Source organism: Topomyia yanbarensis, chromosome 3, assembly GCF_030247195.1.
Source record: "Topomyia yanbarensis strain Yona2022 chromosome 3, ASM3024719v1, whole genome shotgun sequence".
NCBI classification, from domain to species: Eukaryota; Metazoa; Arthropoda; class Insecta; order Diptera; family Culicidae; genus Topomyia; species Topomyia yanbarensis.
Window position 1 is genome coordinate 179931449 of NC_080672.1, and position 11966 is coordinate 179943414.

Genomic DNA, 11966 nt, shown 5'->3' on the forward strand with positions numbered 1-11966 from the left:
AGAGATCGGTATGTTTGTAAAAATGTTTCGGCAGGGTGGGGCTGATTTGTCATAATTTATTTTGACCGCAGGAATGTTGAATTTTGGGAAAAGTTCTTTATCGGACAGAGTACATATCTCGTGTGTTACGCCAGTTAGGTGTTCATGCCTCTGACTAAAGGTCGGGACCTTCAGACCTAAAAGAAGTACACAGTATCGAGTCGCTGTGGATCGGTCTAATAGACATCGTTGCTCATCGACAACATAGAATTTTTTGAGATGCATTGGTCTATCGTTCGATATGAATAAGAATGACTCGAAAGTCGCAAGGACAATTATTTCTCCAGAGGACGCGTATGCTTTAAGTAAGCGATCGGCCTTATTCTGTATGTTATACATCTCTTCGCTATACTTTTCATTTGTACTCAGTTTTTTGAACAATTGTTTGGTAAATGTGTTTACCTGGGCCCCTGAGTCGATAAGAAAATCGCAAGGCATACCCGAAACCGTGACTGATATAATCCCATCATCTCGGCGACATCCCGCAAGAGCCACTGCTCCTAATTGACACTCTTCTGTTTAGCATCTCTATTAAAAAACAAGAAATTTTGCACCAGTCAGAGTACGGAATTAGGATGTCTAGGACTTTGAAAAATTTTGCGATCATAGTGTGTAACCTCCATGATCGGTTACATTATAAATCTCGACCGACGGTGTAAATAATAAATAACTTAAATATATAATATGTACATATACCCTAGATACGTTTTGATTTGTTTACCTTTTTATAATATTTTGAATTATTTTTATTTTTTTTAATTAATAATTATTAGTATCACCCTATTGAAAATATTTATTTAAAATTTGAATTTGCTATAAAAATACCGAATGCCCCTCGATCCTTTGCGTGTCCCAATTATCCCACCGATACAATTGCGCCCTGCGAAAGACTGTTATCTCGCTCTGATAGCTAGAGTCATCTCGCTTGCTATGTACCGTGAAGAGCGGAAATATCCACCACCCAGGACTTCGTGGGATATATAAGCAGGAGCCGACAAGCATTCGGTCTCTTTTTTGGTAACAAAGTAACTAGTTTAAAATTCGGTATAGGTCGTTTTGGTTACCAAGTATTTTTTCAACAGTGATAGTGTTGGTGACAGTACGCGCTGTGTGCGGTAAAACTGTTAGTGCCAGTTGTTTCGCCTAAGTGGAAGAATCCTGACCGGCGATATCGGATCGAAAAGTTATCGAGGCCGGTACTGTTGAAAGGCCTGTGCATTTTACATTACCGACGGCTGATTCAGTGCAACATACGTTCGGTCTGTCACGACCGGCCCGTTCCGTCAATTAGCGGAGACACCACACCAGTCGGCGCAGCGTAGTTGACCCAATGGCAGTAGATACAACATGCTCAAGAGGAATGAGCGAATCAGGTGCCCAATATTGTTTCCTTTGTTTTCCTTCCCAACATTATTAACCCTTGATAGCACATGTAAAATTAAATGAAATGATGAACTAAATATTTTTCTTATGGTGTTGTTTTTATTATAATTATTTCTTAAGATTAATAAAATGTAGTGATCTAAATATTTTTCTTATTATATTTAAATATTATATGAGCCCTTTCCGCTCTCTAGTACTTTTGATTTCCGCTGTCGATATTTATATGGGAAGTGTTTCCGCAATTTTCTCCCGGATAGACCCTAGCCGAGCACGTGTAAAAAAGTAGTGCAAAAAAAACCGATATTGAATTGTTAAATTGTAACAAATGGCGCCCAACGCTAAATAATTATAAAAAGGTTTTCAATTTTAAACAAAATTGCAACCCTTTTTTACCAGGCTCCGGGAGGAATTGCAACCAATATAAAATTGTTTGAAATATTTTTACCATTTGCAGGTTATATTTATATGATTATATTTGTGATTCAAGTGATTTATATAAAGTGCAAAAAAATCTTTCCGGGTGATGATAATTACTTTAGTGATAAATTTTACCGTCTCTTTTGTTTGACCATTTACCAGAATTCAGCCTTTTTCATTTAGACTGACGGGTGAGATTAATTTCCGGGGATTGAGTGATCGTTACCTAGTTCTTTTGTTCTCATTTGAACGCTTTGTTTCGAAACCAATTGTTCTTTTTTTTCGTTTTGAAAATGGCAGAGGTTAATCTAAATTTTGATCAAGCAGTGGAATGGATGAAAACGTGGTACTACGAAATGAGGATAGATCACTTAGAACAAGATGAAATAGTTTTTGAAACTACAGTTAGATCCATCGTAATTCGCGAGGATCCCACGTTTTCCCGAAGAAAACGTAGCTTACGGGACCACCTAAAAATTGAAAAAGAAGAAAATAGGTTATACGATGCTCAACTGTCAGTTGACATTGAAGAAGAAATTCTTTTATGTCAGCAAAAATGTGCTGAAATTTGTGGTAGGCTAAAACGAAACGATAGCACCATAATGAGCCGGTGTAAAACACGATTGTCACACTACGCTCACCGTAGTTATCAGCTCCTTAACCAAACAAATAAGACTTCGGAACTAGAAAATACACTTAAAACATTATTTTTTCAAATCGTAAATACAATTAAATCAGAATTTCACCCTGAACTGGAACGCGACGGGAACGCAGACAGTGATCATGGAGATTTACTCGATGATGATACACCAGCTGGCGATGAGTCCGAAAATTCTTCGTCACCTGATGAATCGCAAGATCGAAAAAAGAAACGTAAATCGGTAGATATTGAAATGATAAATTCTCTCCAAGGTCGAATCGAGCAATTAGAAAACGAATTGGCAAGTATGCAGTGCCCGCGTAATACAGCCTCACCAGGGCCCTCAAAAAAGCAACCCTCCATTTTGAAATCAAAAGCAAATAATAACGCGTGTCTTGACCAAGCCGGTACATCATCCAACACAGCTAGAAATGCCACTTTTCATCCAACCCTCGATAACAATAACCCATTCTTCGTTTATGCGAACCCGTACCAATACTGGCAACAGTCAAGCAATCACAACCCAGTTCCAACCGATCCTCGGGCATGTAATCACGGTAGCAATAATTGGCAAGAAGTAATTAATAACCATAGGCAACCTTACAATCATTCTACGACAAAGTTTATTCCCACTCCTCCGAGTAATCACTCTCAGCAAAGGTTACCGGTGTCAAAATGGCCCATTTCTAAATATGATGGCGATGATCAGGGACTTAAACTTAACGAATTCTTAGAAATTATACAAGCATTATCTGTGGCGGAACACGTTTCCGAAACCGAGTTATTTGAGTCGGCGGTGCACTTATTCTCAGGTCCAGCACTCAAATGGTACATGACTATGCGTAGTACCGGTCGCCTTTTAAACTGGCAACATTTGGTGCTAGAATTACGACGATCATTTATGCATCCAGACTTAGACGCACTTATTAAAATGAAAGTCTACCAACGTAGACAACAAAGAAATGAAACTTTCCTTGAATTTTACCACGAAATGGAAAGATTATTCCGTACAATGAGCACACAATTGCCTGACTACGAGAAAGTTCAAATTCTATTGCAGAATATTAGAATTGATTACAAAAAACAAATAAATTTTATTCCCATCGCAGACTTGGCAACCTTAGTAGCGGCAGGCCAAAAGGTGGACGCGTTAAATTTTTCAGCCTATAATAAAGTTTTTGGAAACGAAAAATCACTAGCCTCGCTAGAAAATTCCAACTCCACCAAACAAACGAGAAAAGACAGGCAGCAATCTCAGCCTTCACAACAGCAATCGAGTTCGCGTAACGCACCCAAACCTATTACCAATCAGTCATTAAACCACGCGTCCCAACGCAATGAATCTCACACTCAATCTCTCAATGCCAATGCCGCTAGGAATTCTAACAGGTCTTTACTTACCCTCGAGGCCCTAATAGATGGCCATTGTCCACCACCCTCCAACAATTGTTTCAATTGTGGTAAATGGGGTCACAAAATCCAAACCTGCAGACTACCGAGAGGTGTGTTGTGTGAAAACTGTGGTTTTCGCGGATACCCTTCTAATAACTGTCCTTTCTGCATAAAAAACGGCATGGCTGCGAGCGAAAATCGCCGTCCGCAAAGCCAGTAATTGCGTATAAATTCCAATCCACATTTTTGTCTAATTTCCAAATTGCTCCAGAAAATGTTTATGAAACTACTCCATCAACATTCTCCATTTCATACCCTTATCCCAACGATAACCGACCGTATACCACCGTGAGTTTGTACGGTAATAAGGTTCGCGCATTATTAGATAGTGGCAGCAATTTAACCATAATTAATAAATCGGTATATACACAATTAAAGTCTCCCAAAGTATCACCCCTACAAAACGCTATTTTACTACGCACGGCGAGCGGAGAGCAGCTTGATATTTTGGGACAATTATATCTCCCATTCTGTTTTAACGGGATGATGAAAGTTATTCCTACGCTGGTAGTCCCCAACCTTGCCATAAACTGTATTTGTGGCATGGACTTTTGGAAAAAATTCAATATTCAACCCCAGATTCACGAATGTCTCTCAGTGGAAGCCGATGACGAGTCGGCTATCAGTAACCATACGCCCCCATCAACAGTTCTCAATGCCGAGGAAGAAATTTGTATTGCAGAGATAAAAACCTTATTCTTATCGGCAAAACAGGGCGAACCACTTACATTGACTCCCCTAGCTGTTCACCGCATCGAAATCCAAGATGAGTGGAAGCGAAAACCTCCGATTAGACAGTTCCCCTACGTAATGTCTCCTCGAACTCAAGGGCTAGTCGCGGGAGAATTACAGCGGCTGCTTAAAGCAGGCATAATTGAACGCAGCAATTCTGAATGGTCTTTAAACTGCGTACCCGTTATCAAACCGAACAAAGTCCGACTTTGCTTGGACGCACGCAAAATAAACGAGCGCACTATTCGTGATGCATATCCTTTACCACACCCTTGTCGCATATTGGGGCAGCTTCCGAAAGCGAGATATTTATCTACTATCGACCTATCGGAAGCTTTCCTTCAAATACCTCTCGACCCACACTCCAGAAAATTTACGGCATTCAGTGTGCAAGGAAAGGGTCTATTCCAATACACCCGAATGCCATTTGGTTTAGTTAACAGTCCCGCCACGCTTGCCAGACTGATGGACCAGGTTCTTGGCCACGGCATTTTAGAGCCAAATGTCTTCGTATACCTCGATGATATTGTCGTGGTAACGGAGACATTTGAGCAACACGTGCGCTTACTGCGCGAAATTGCCAAGCGCCTGAGGCAAGCAAATCTAAGCATTAACATAGAAAAGTCCCAGTTCGGAGTCTCTGAAATCCCACTCCTAGGTTATCTCCTTGGTACGAAAGGTCTGCGTACTAACCCTGACAAAATCAGGCCAATTGTCGAATACGCAAGACCGGATACCGTAACCAAACTGAGGAGATTTCTAGGAATGGCGAACTATTACCGTCGATTTATACCAGGATTCAGTGGCATTACCTCTGCACTGACAGACCTTTTGAAAACTAAAACAAAAAAGATTATATGGAACGATCATGCCGAGAAAGCATTTTGTGACGTCAAAGAATTACTGATCTCCACTCCTATTCTCGGCAGTCCAAATTTCAACTTACCTTTTTCAATCCAAACTGATGCCAGTGACGTAGCTGTCGCTGGGATTCTCACCCAAAAACACGAAGAGGGGGAGAAAGTTATATCTTACTTCTCTCACAAGCTCACTACTCCTCAGAAAAATTATCATGCCGCTGAGAAGGAGGCACTAGCCGCTCTTCTAGCAATAGACGCATTTCGGGGCTATATTGAAGGCTATCATTTTACATTAGTCACTGATTCGTCAGCTTTAACACACATTCTCAACACTAAATGGAAAGTTGGGTCCCGATGCAGTAGGTGGAGTTTGGTTCTGCAGCAGTACGACATGACGGTGGCACACCGGAAAGGTAAAGACCATATCGTTCCAGATGCCTTGTCCCGAAGCACTGCTGCGATCCAGCCTTCCCCTGCCGCATCGTGGCGCAATTCATTAATAGCAAAAATACAACTTAAACCAGACGACTACATAGATTTTAAAGTTGACAACGGTCAACTCTACAAGTTTGTGACATCAAAAGGCGAACCCTACGACAGTCGCTTTGAGTGGAAACTAATTCCCGAACTGGATGAGGTCACTCAAATCATCAGGGAGAATCATGATGATGTATTCCACCCAGGCTTTGAAAAAACCCGCTCTAGAATTCAAAAGCGATACTACTGGCCCCAAATGGCCACAAACATTCGGTCTTACATTCAAAATTGTCAAACCTGCAAAGAAGTTAAACCAGCCTCCGTACCGGTGGCGCCCGAAATGGGTAAATTTAGGGAGGCCTCTCGACCGTGGCAAATAATATCTTTAGATTTTGTCGGTCCTTTGCCACGCAGTCGCAAAGGTAATCAACATATGTTAGTTATAACCGACTATTTTTCTAAGTGGGTTATGATACATCCCTTACGAAAGCTTGAGAGCTCAGCCATGTGTGCGATTCTTCGCGACCACTGGTTCTTTCGAAATTCCGTCCCAGAGATAGTAATTTCCGATAATGGAAGTCCTTTTATCTCTAAGGAATTTAAGAACTTGGTGGATCGTTTCGGAATAACACACTGGCTGAACTCCAAGTATCATTCTCAAGCAAACCCGGTCGAGAGGGTGAATCGAACGATAAACGCTGCCATTCGGACATACGTTCAAGATGATCAGCGCCTATGGGATACAAAACTACCTGAAATAGAATTAATCTTAAACACCAGCATTCACTCTGCTACTGGGTTTACTCCGTATTTTGTGACACACGGCCACGAACTTTCGGAAAGGGGGGCCGACCATCGCCTATTTCGTCACGGGAAAAATTGCTCAGAGGAGGAAAGGGAATCAAAGCGTAAACAAATGTTTACAAAAATCTACGATTTGGTCATCAAAAACCTGGCCAAAGCACACGAGACCGCGCGAAGGCATTATAACCTCCGACACAAACGGTTTTCCAAATCCTTCTGCCAAGGTCAACTCGTTTTCAGAAGAAACACTAAACTGTCTAGCGCGATCGAGCACTACAACGCGAAGTACGGCCGACAATACCTACCGTGCAAAATATCTGCGAAAGTCGGATCCAACTCATACCGACTGGAAGACCTATCAGGGAAAGATCTGGGGGTTTGGCCGGCCATTCATTTAAAGCCGGGGTAAAAAAAACACTAGGTCTTAATTTCATTCTTTATTTGGTTAGGCTGTATCCTTGTATCGGGGTGGGAAACTGAAAAAAAAGAGCTTTTTAATTGTAAAATATATACTCACCTGAAGCAATGAACCCCCGACGATTTCCCCGGTAACATAATCTAAAAAAAAGAGGTCCAAATTAGCCACCAAAACACCTTAAAAAAACATTTCCTCACCTAAAATAAGCAAACCTACTTTCGGTCATCCATTCTTCAACATAATGTTTTGTATTTGTTGATTCTCTGCTGTCATTATCGTTTTGACGTCTGACATTCTCCTCCGTTCAGGAGTTGACCTAACGGGTGGCACAAAAGTGGGTTCTATGAAAAAGAAAGGCAATCCGGTGCATTCGATGTTATATGTGAGGGAACACGGAGCACAGTGGGTCAAACCTGATCGACTATGGAAATTTATTATTAATCTAAATTCGATCAGTTCGTCGACAAACTAAAATGATCATAATTGAGAAAGCCTATAGAATAGGCATAATATTAGGGCGCCCTAGAATAGAGATAGATTTTTAGTTAAGGAATGAATGTCTGAGGAAAGAATGCGTGATGTGAAGCATGAGAGATAAGTGATTGATGTGAATGAAATGCCTGAATGTAAGATGTGAATGTGATATGATTGAAAGCGGACGAATGTAAGAATGAGCGAAAAAAAAGAACAAGTGGGTTTTAATAATACTTAGAAACTTTTGGTTTTAGTTTACATGCTAACGACCGGATAAAAGGAGAAGGGAGATGTTTTCTCGATATCTTTGAAATCTCCTTCCATGAGTAATTCACCTAGTCAATCTAGTCCACCTTTCTTGGCAGGAATTTGGATGAGTTCTGGTATTATGGTCAAATGAGGGAGTGGTATGAAATACTATTTTATCTGACGGATCCTGAGATTGCAAAATAGCACAATTAATAAAAATCACCCTGAATCACAAATATACTCTTCCGTGGCGAGTCTCACCAATTGAAAATCTTATAATACAGCAGAAAAGATCCTTTGGGAAAATCATTGTTCTGTATTAAAATGGATATTCAAAGGGCAGTAGGCCCACGATTTATAATCTGAAATTGGATACCCCAAATCAAACTTCTTTTGAACATGGCGAGTCTCACCGCTCTAAATTCAAATAATGTGGTAGAAAAGAGCTCCTTATGGATCAATCATTGTTCTACATTATCTTGGAATTGCAGTGGCAGCAGGCCCATGGCTTAGTCAACATATTTTAGATTTTTTTTATAAACATGGCGAGTCTCACCGCTCTGAATTCAAATAATGTGGTAGAAAAGAGCTCCTTATGGATCAATCATTGTTCTACATTACCTTGGAATCGCAGCGGCAGTAGGCCCATGGCTTAGTCAAAATATTGTCCCCAACATGGCGAGTCTCACCGCTTTAAATTCAAATAATGTGGAAGAAAAGAGCTTCCTATGGATCAATCATTGTTCTACATTACCTTGAAATCGCAGCGGCAGCAGGCCCATGGTGGAGCTTAAACACAACCAAAAAAAAATACTTTTTTTCTAACCGGCTCTGGGAGGATTGTAACCTCCATGATCGGTTACATTATAAATCTCGACCGACGGTGTAAATAATAAATAACTTAAATATATAATATGTACATATACCCTAGATACGTTTTGATTTGTTTACCTTTTTATAATATTTTGAATTATTTTTATTTTTTTTAATTAATAATTATTAGTATCACCCTATTGAAAATATTTATTTAAAATTTGAATTTGCTATAAAAATACCGAATGCCCCTCGATCCTTTGCGTGTCCCAATTATCCCACCGATACAATTGCGCCCTGCGAAAGACTGTTATCTCGCTCTGATAGCTAGAGTCATCTCGCTTGCTATGTACCGTGAAGAGCGGAAATATCCACCACCCAGGACTTCGTGGGATATATAAGCAGGAGCCGACAAGCATTCGGTCTCTTTTTTGGTAACAAAGTAACTAGTTTAAAATTCGGTATAGGTCGTTTTGGTTACCAAGTATTTTTTCAACAGTGATAGTGTTGGTGACAGTACGCGCTGTGTGCGGTAAAACTGTTAGTGCCAGTTGTTTCGCCTAAGTGGAAGAATCCTGACCGGCGATATCGGATCGAAAAGTTATCGAGGCCGGTACTGTTGAAAGGCCTGTGCATTTTACATTACCGACGGCTGATTCAGTGCAACATACGTTCGGTCTGTCACGACCGGCCCGTTCCGTCAATTAGCGGAGACACCACACCAGTCGGCGCAGCGTAGTTGACCCAATGGCAGTAGATACAACATGCTCAAGAGGAATGAGCGAATCAGGTGCCCAATATTGTTTCCTTTGTTTTCCTTCCCAACATTATTAACCCTTGATAGCACATGTAAAATTAAATGAAATGATGAACTAAATATTTTTCTTATGGTGTTGTTTTTATTATAATTATTTCTTAAGATTAATAAAATGTAGTGATCTAAATATTTTTCTTATTATATTTAAATATTATATGAGCCCTTTCCGCTCTCTAGTACTTTTGATTTCCGCTGTCGATATTTATATGGGAAGTGTTTCCGCAATTTTCTCCCGGATAGACCCTAGCCGAGCACGTGTAAAAAAGTAGTGCAAAAAAAACCGATATTGAATTGTTAAATTGTAACAAGTGTAAGCTTTGTTGTAATGTCAAACAAGCCTTTCTTTTATTTTCTCTCAAGTATTACAAGTTATTTTATTATTCATTCGATGATAGTAGCAAAAAAATCGTAAAACCATAATTTTATTATTCAGATCATTCGGAAAGTACACCTACCTCACCATCATTTTCGTTTTTCGTGGTTGGTCCCTGAATAGCTGCTAGCTTCTTAACATTCTGCTCCGATGCCAGCTCCGAATCGATGAACGAAGCGCTGCAGGCTCTCATAATAGGTTTGTTCCAGTACCAGGAGAAACTGGAAGTACTCCGGAGCAAACAGGGAGAAAATCGTTCCTGTATTATCTTCTTTTCTTTTTCTTCTTCTGGTAGCAAATCGGAGTGAAAAGGAGCAAGAATTTTTTGCTCCGGAGCAACAGGGAGTGACTTTCGTGTACTGGAACAACCCGAATATGTCCTAATTTCCCACACTTTCTACAGACTTTATCCACAGTATTACAATCGCTCGGTAGATGGTAGACGCTATTACACCGCCAGCACCTATCCGCATGTACTTGATGCTGGATTCTGCCAACCACACGAGGTCTATTGAATCTGTTTGATCGTACCCTGTCCGCATGAGTCGTTGTGTACATAGATCGGTTGTTATATCTGCCTTGGTTGAATCGTTCAGCTGACCCTCTGTGAATTTTAGTGTCACGGGGAAAGTCCGCCCTCACAGTAGCCACTCTAGCTGGTTCGGCTTCCGCTTGCTTCTTCATGTTGTACTCCTCGTTGATATGAATTGTCTCTAACTCACGCACCTCGTCAACCAGGTCCGTCAATGAAGCCTTCCGACTAAGCATTCTCAATGCTGTAACTCGCACTTCTTTATTACGTGCGTGTTCAGCAATCGTGCTTACGATTTGTTCGAATTATTTTTCATTCTCAAAATTGCACAGTCTTGCGGTAGCTCCCACACGACTTATGTAAGATAGGTCCGATTCATCTGATTTTTGTACCATAACCGCAGGCTTTCGTTTCTGAAGCATTACAACCGATCCTGAGCCGAAGTATTTCTTTAGCCTATAAAGCGCGATTGAGAAAGAATACTAAAGCGCGTTTGAGAAAGGATATTTGAAAAGGGCTATATCTGAATATTTCAAAAGATTTATTTTCCGCATATATTTTATATTGATATTTACATTTATTTACATCCATTTTTTATGTTATTGTTCTTCTCACTACAGGATTGTTTGCATAATTTATCATTATATGGAGTTATTGGATTTCAGTTTTGACATTAAAAATGTCTTACTCCACTATCTGGGGCTAGGTGTCATTCTAAAATCTAAACTATCTCCCATGTAACGAAACTATGTAAGGTTTGCACGCTTATAACTCCGATATTACTAGATGGATTTTAATCATTCATACACCAACCGATTCAGAAACACCTAACTTAAATATTGGTACTAATTTAATATCTCCCCAATAAAAGTAGACTTTTAAAAATTGGTAAAATTAAAAAGTTCACGGAGAACGGGAAAATTACCATTCGTGAGGCAGATTTCTCAGACACAGCCGTCATTAGAGGGTAGGTTAGTGGCTCAATCACACACGAAAAGTCATAAATAGAAGCAACGCATGTCCGTTTAAATCAGTTGTTGCTCTTATCCCATAAGAGCAACATCTCCGGGCGATGCAATAAGCGCTATCGATTTTCGGCAACGTTGGTATTTGCACACACTCGCACCTAAGTGACTAAACCATATACGGTTAGTTTATAAATAGAGGTGACGCGTACACGTTTGAATCAGTTTTTGTTCTTATGTCGAACGGGTAAGATCATGGCTGCAGCGTCTGGGCATTTTCGGTAGCGGTGGCCGTGTGCGGATTTTTCGGGTACCAGCACGGTGTCACAGAATGATTTGCAAAGTGGGTGGACGGGGTGGTTTGGATTTAATTCAATACGGTGTGTGCTGCTTAAGAGTGTTGCGTTTGAAAAAAATATATTTATTTTTATGCATGCGTGTGCGTTGTAACTTGTTAATCCATGTTTACGGCGCTTTGTAGCTGCGTAGGGTAAAGAGCCTATTGGTGTTCATGTTTCATA

The 11966-nt window shown here is 40.3% G+C and overlaps 1 long non-coding RNA gene across 1 annotated transcript; it reads right to left on the bottom strand.

The window, feature by feature from the left end:
* Positions 1-1950: 1950 nt before the first annotated feature.
* Positions 1951-7502, bottom strand: LOC131693775 (uncharacterized). The gene is made up of 3 exons (XR_009306325.1): positions 7420-7502; positions 7322-7362; positions 1951-2309 (listed from the first exon to the last, which is right to left on the bottom strand). It is a non-coding gene; the product is annotated as an uncharacterized LOC131693775 (long non-coding RNA).
* Positions 7503-11966: the final 4464 nt, after the last annotated feature.